Below are 6,395 nucleotides of genomic sequence, written 5' to 3'. Positions count from 1 at the left end.
CCTACATACTCGGTACATTATTCGTACTGACGTCCTTTTCTTATGGACGCTGCATTCATGCCTACAGGTATAGATAATCAGTTTGACAAGCCCTCATAGTAGACGAGGTTAGCATTCAACGAAGGATCGGTAAGACTCCACTTCATTTGGAGTACGGCCGAGTATGTATGTCTTCGTGTCAGAGTTTTGCTACAGACTTAGGGGTAGGCCGGGTCTGTGTCCCAACCATGTTTTGATGTCAAATACTCTTAGAGACTTTGTAGATACATGTTCATCACGTACAGTATGTCAGAGACCTTGACGACCCATATGTATTCATGTTTTAAGAACAATGGTTCATTGATACAACGTTTCCCACTTATAGTTATATATTACGAGTTGTGGCCATGTTGGACCATGATGGATACAGAAAGAATGGGTTATAGCCAACTCGAATTATGCATATTCTAGTTTTGGTCGAACGATCATGAGTTATAGAGTGGTTTGCCCGTGCCAGTGAGGCACCGGGTGCCAGCCACGCCCCCTAGGTTTGGGGCGTGACACAAATCTATCTAAAGGATCCAAACATCGTAATTAACATCAAAACCAAGAATTGTCGATCAAGATCAACCTCTAAAATTCATAAACTTCTAACTTCAAACCAAGTGTCCGAGTCGAGCCTTACCAATCCGGAATGAACCCAAACTTTGCACACAAGTCCCAAATGATAAAATGGATCTATTCCAATTTCCGGAACAGCAATCCGACCCTGATAGCCTCAAAGTCAACTCCCGGTCAAACTTGGGAACTCTTAAATTCTTCAAATTTCCAACTTTTGACAATTAGAGCTAAATCAACCTAGAAACCTTCAAATCCAAATTCGAACATACGCCAAAGTCCAAAATCACCATACGAACCTATTGAAATATTCAAAATCTGAATCCGAGATCGGCTACTCAAAAGTCAAACATTGGTCAACTCTTCCAAGTTAAAGCTTTCGAATTGAGAATTACTCTCTCAAATCAACTCTGAACCTCTCGAAAATCGAAACCAACCTTATACGCAAATCATAATGCATAATGTGAAGCTACTCAAGGTCTCAAACCACCGAACGTAATGCTAAAACTCAAAATGACCGGTCGAATCGTTACACCCCCAACAAGTCCAAAAATTATTATTTACATATCCAAGGTCTCAAAACATAAAACAAGTACAACTACTGAAATTAATTTCCTAAAAAGCTTCTATTTGCATGCAATAGTGCCGAGATGCCCCTGAGCCCATGGGGTCCAAATTATTCTTAAAAGTAAGTCTCAAAAATCATATAAACCTAAGAGAAGTCTCAAATCAAGGGGTATGATGTTAAAATTCAAAACAACGTACTGGGTTGTCACAGTTATTGTCTTTTTCCTTGTTCTAGAAGCTAAGAATGTGCCAGCCTTTTAGAAAGTTTGTTAGGAAATGATACCAATAGCAATCTTAAGGTATTTATATTTAAATATCCAACATTTACAATGTAACAATATGTTGAGCGAAAAGGCATATTCATATTTTCTCCCAATTTTCTTTCTATTTTATTATTTTATTCCTTTTCTTTTGGTTGTGGGCCAATTTCTCTTGATTATTCTAGAAATTTAAGTGGCTATTTGCTTCATGATTCCACTCAGAACAAGAATAGTGGAGGGGACAACGGGTCAGCAGCAAAATTAGGTGAGTAAATGACTTCTCGGAATAACTGTAGTGAGAAAAATATGTATTTTTCCTAGTATTTACCCAAAGAAAATATAAATATCTAGTACATGCAGATTTAAACTATTGTACAAATTTAGAAGTGGGTCCTCGGAAGCACCTTGAAAGGCAGTTTCTGAATGATATCATTGAAGGTACAAGTAATTATAGTGAACCAATTTATCGTGGTGTTTCCTACCCTTCACATGAAAAAGATAGAAAAAGAATGAGATTCAAAGCACATATGAAGTCGTTTTTCTGATATGGACAACTATCTGCTAAATAGACATTCGAGTATATACTAACAAAGCAAAAGTATGTTTGCAAGTCAATGCGCATAGTATATTGATGTAAAAAGCACTCTAGTATAACTATCATTTTGAAAAATAGTTAATAGTGTCTTGTCCATTATTGAAAATTATTTTGGTAAAAGGAAAATCTGTGAATACCAACTTTGACTCGCATATAGCAATGCTAATCTATTATCAAAAGATATCTCCAAAAGGAGCATCTAAATCTCCCTGGAACTAAGACAAATGTACCATAGTACTCAATGCACAAAATCTCAACAAGATGTCTCACAAATAAGGGTGGAACATTAATGTTTTGCCATGATGAACTTTTGTATATTCGTAGGAGCAACCTATTTTCTAATTTATTTGTTTATAGCTCAGCTACAATCTAATGTATAAAAAGATTAGTTACTATTTGAAGACTTTTAGTAATGATTCAATCAGTCATTTTGATTTCGAGCATCTCATTCTCTAGTTTGAGACTTTGAGTAGGTTTGAATGATATTTTGTGACTTGCAATTATGGGTGATTTAAACCTTGAATGGGCTAGGAAATGATTTATAACCTTATCATGCTATTATGATGCTTAAAGAGCTTAAGTAGCACCTTACCCTCCGACTCTTGTAATTCACTTTAGTTTATGTTATAAAGCTTCCAATAAATTTATATATTTTATTTGAACTTGTATATATATTCGAAATAAGACCCAAGGCGCTCTAGAGCATTTTGGTGCTATTATATAAGAGTTAGAACTATAAAGATTCTTTAAGTTGACTTGAGTCTTCATTTTGGTTTGTGGCCCTTCGTTTCATATTTCGAGCCTTTGGAAGAGTTCATATATGGATATGTCAGGATAATTTGGAGGGGTCCTGGTGAGTTTTTGGCGTGTTTGGGGGAGATTTGTATGAAACCCCAGCAAGCTCCATCGGAACAGACCTGCACGTTGTAAGGCGTGGTGTGATAGGGTAATTTTTTAGAGATTTGACCCTTTTGTTTAAATAGCCTTCATTTATTTCATCATTTTTGAAGCTAGAAAACTTGGATTGAAGCAATTCTTCAAGGATTTATCATCTACAACGTTGTGGTAAGTGATCTAACTCGAATTTGTAAATACATCATGAATCTATTATCAATTTTATGTTATAAATATGAATTGAAGGCGAAATTTTGGAGAAAACATAGAATCATCTAAATGATAATTTGAATTCCTAAATGACGTAATATAAGCATAGATTTGAACTCGTGAGGTTATGGATTAACAGGATTTGACTTTGGTTTTTGAGTTTGAACATGTGAGATCGAGTTTGACTTTGAGTTAACTTTTTGACCTAACTTTAGATTTTGATTGATCTAGTGAGTCCAATAGCTTTATTTGACACCCTGCGGATTTGGACCGAGACAAGGGTGTTCTTCAGGAGTAGCGTATGCTTGGCCCAAGTTAAATTAAGACTTGACCTTAGAGAGAATTTTTCTCAAATCGTCTTGCTTGCTATGTGCTATATGTTGTCAGTAATGTATATGCGAGGTGACGAGCGTATACGCGAATGTCATGTGATTCTATATTCGGGTAGAAGGATAAGCTTCATATGCTTTACTTTACTTGATTTAATTATTGTATGACTACTTGAGCATCTTATTCGTGCTAGTATTATGTTAAAGGTATTTTTTTTACATGCTAGTTTAATGTGATAGTGTTATGTATATTGGATTACATGAGTTACTTGTTAGTCATACACTAATTATTTTTAATCTTTCAGTCATGACTATTTGTGCATCTTTGTATGCTGGTATCATGTTATAGGCATCTCTTCACATGCTAGTTTAACATGATAGGTTATATGTATGTCAGATACTCTCTTGATAGTCATGCACTAAACATATGTATCTTTATTTGCATATGAGGTTCACACATAGATGTGATTTTGGTACGTTGAGTTGTGCATGCGAGTTATGTTGAACATGTTGCTTTTGCCATGCAGTTAGGCGTGTGGATTCACATTCCTGTTGAGATATCAGTTATGGCATATTACATCATGTTCCTGTAAGGCGTAAAGGATTTGAAATACCGTTTATGTCATATTTAGATCCACATGAATCGTCCTCAGATGTTTCACTCTTGATGGCTTACACGCGGGTTTGTGAGAAACTGGTAAGCTTTGGTTGATTTGTGATACTGATTGATTTGAGCATAAAGGTGGAAACTTTATTTGGTTTAAGTGATGCTTTATTCTACTCATGCATTCTTACACACAATAATTGTGCATGTCATTATATATGCTATTTTGATGCATTACACACATGCATAGAACTTGTTAATGGGCATTTATATAAGCGCTTAGTTGTGTATATCAATAGATATACATTATTTTTATGCACTAATACATGCATTGGACTTGCTAGCGAGATATGGTGTATCGCTTTATATGCTCTATTCTGATATTATTATATGGTTTGATTGTGATTAGCTTATTATGCTGCTTTTGTGAATTTTCTCGATTGTTTTTATATATATGAATTGCACAGGTAAATAAGAGAGTATTTTGACTAAATTCTCACCTTTAACCCAACTCAAAAATAATTAGTGATACTTACTAAGTACTGTGCCTATGTGAGTATATTATACTTTTACATATGTGTGCAAATATTGGAGTTGAGCAGTTATAGAGTTTTTAAGCGAGTGATGGCAGGTTATAATTACGTGTTTTAGTCGCTTATTGCACTCTAATTCACTGCACTTTATTTGTGTTTGAGTTTTAATTGGTTGTGTTTTGCACTTATTGTGTATTTTATGCCTTGTAGGAGTGATTCCAAGCTATGTAGATGTTATGGAATGAATTGAGCGATCTGGAGCTTTAAAGTATGAGTAAAAGCCCAAGGGATTAAATCGGGATCGTGTTTGGGGGTCGAAGACCAAGTCTGGACGTCAAAAATTAAAATTTGATCTGTACTATGAGAAATCCCCACTGTCGCGACGCGTAGGGCATCGCGACTGCCTATTTCCTACTGCCTGATAGATTTGACTCTCTGAATTTCTCCATTAATGCCCTGTATGGCGCATCGCCCCATGCGGTGCGCCTGTATAATTTTTATAGAGACAATGTCCTATTTCATCTAGGAGAATGTGGTTTCGTCTTGGTCTGATCCTACTTGGTATAAATACATGAAAAAATGTTATTCTTTGGACTTTTGACATACTTTGGACCTAAGGAGGCTAAGGAGGAGTTGGAAGAACATAAGAACAAAGATTTCATCATTCCTTCCTCACTCAAGAACCGAGTTTGGATTGAATTTATGTTTTCCTATACTCTAATTATATTTGTGATAAACTTCTCCATATCTATGGAGTAGTTCTCTTTAGGGTTTGATAGATTTGGTGTATTGATAATTGTTTGTGGATTATAACTGTAGTTTTATGTATTAAAGCATTTTTGGATGATTTAGTTGTTGCATCTATATTCACTAGTTCATGTAATCGAGAGAGGCATAACTTGTGATATCTTTGCATTATATTGTTGGTTGAGTTCATTAATTCTTCTTAGTAATCGAAAGAGGCTAGTTGAATCATTGATTAAACCTAGTTAGAAGAATAATCGAAAGAGGTTTTCCTAAATACCAATCCACTACGAATTCTTGCATATCTTCACATGCTTACATTGGTTCATCTTGTAAGGTTAAAACTTAATCGAGAGAGGAGTTTTTGCTGAATGTTTGAACTAATAATTGAGTGAATTCAAGAGACTCACTTAAATAATAGAAGTGAATTAGATAGAGTTAGATACCGAATAATTATCTTGCACATATCATATCAAAACTCTATCTTCTCTCATTGATAACCTTCCTTGCTTATTCCTTGTTTCGACTGTCATTAGTCAATAGCTTTATATTCTTAGTTAATTTTAGTTAGACATCTTATAAATCTCAACTGTTGATTATTTTGGATTGCAACCAAGCTAGAAACTACGAGAATATTGTTTAAATCCAATCCTTGTGGATACGATATTATACTATACTATATTTGATTAGCGAGCAATAATTTTGTGTTGCGTTTTGCGCTCGTCAAATTTTGGCGTCGTTGCCGAGGATTGGCAATCAATAGTGTTTGAAATAATTTGTAGTGCTAATTCAAGAATTTTTATTTTTATTTTATTTTATTTTTCCTTTTTTACAGTTGGTGTTTGTTGACTGTGCGCAGGTTACAGATTTAGATTGGTGCATGACTCGAGCCTCTGCGAAAGAAGTACTACCATACGAGCCCGAGATAGAAAAACAACTGCGACAGCTTAGGACGGAAAAAAATCTCACCGAGATGTTAGAAAAGGTTGGACAATCCTTAAACAAAGGAACTATGGCTGGGAACGATGATGATAATGTAGATTTGGCTATAAGAAAGGCAGC

The 6,395-nt window shown here is 35.1% G+C and overlaps 1 long non-coding RNA gene across 2 annotated transcripts; it reads left to right on the top strand.

Annotated features, from left to right (window-relative positions):
- The first annotated feature begins 2,255 nt into the window (after positions 1-2,255).
- On the top strand, positions 2,256-5,456 carry LOC142173346 (uncharacterized). 2 transcript variants are annotated; one of them, XR_012703109.1, is made up of 3 exons: positions 2,256-3,084; positions 3,980-4,194; positions 4,800-5,456. It is a non-coding gene; the product is annotated as an uncharacterized LOC142173346 (long non-coding RNA). The 2 variants fall into 2 exon arrangements; XR_012703108.1 differs by having other exon boundaries at positions 2,267-3,084; positions 3,980-4,149; positions 4,800-5,442.
- Positions 5,457-6,395: the final 939 nt, after the last annotated feature.

The sequence above is a fragment of the Nicotiana tabacum genome, chromosome 19, assembly GCF_000715075.1.
Source record: "Nicotiana tabacum cultivar K326 chromosome 19, ASM71507v2, whole genome shotgun sequence".
Classification (NCBI taxonomy): Eukaryota; Viridiplantae; Streptophyta; class Magnoliopsida; order Solanales; family Solanaceae; genus Nicotiana; species Nicotiana tabacum.
This window is presented reverse-complemented; position numbering and strand designations above follow the sequence as displayed.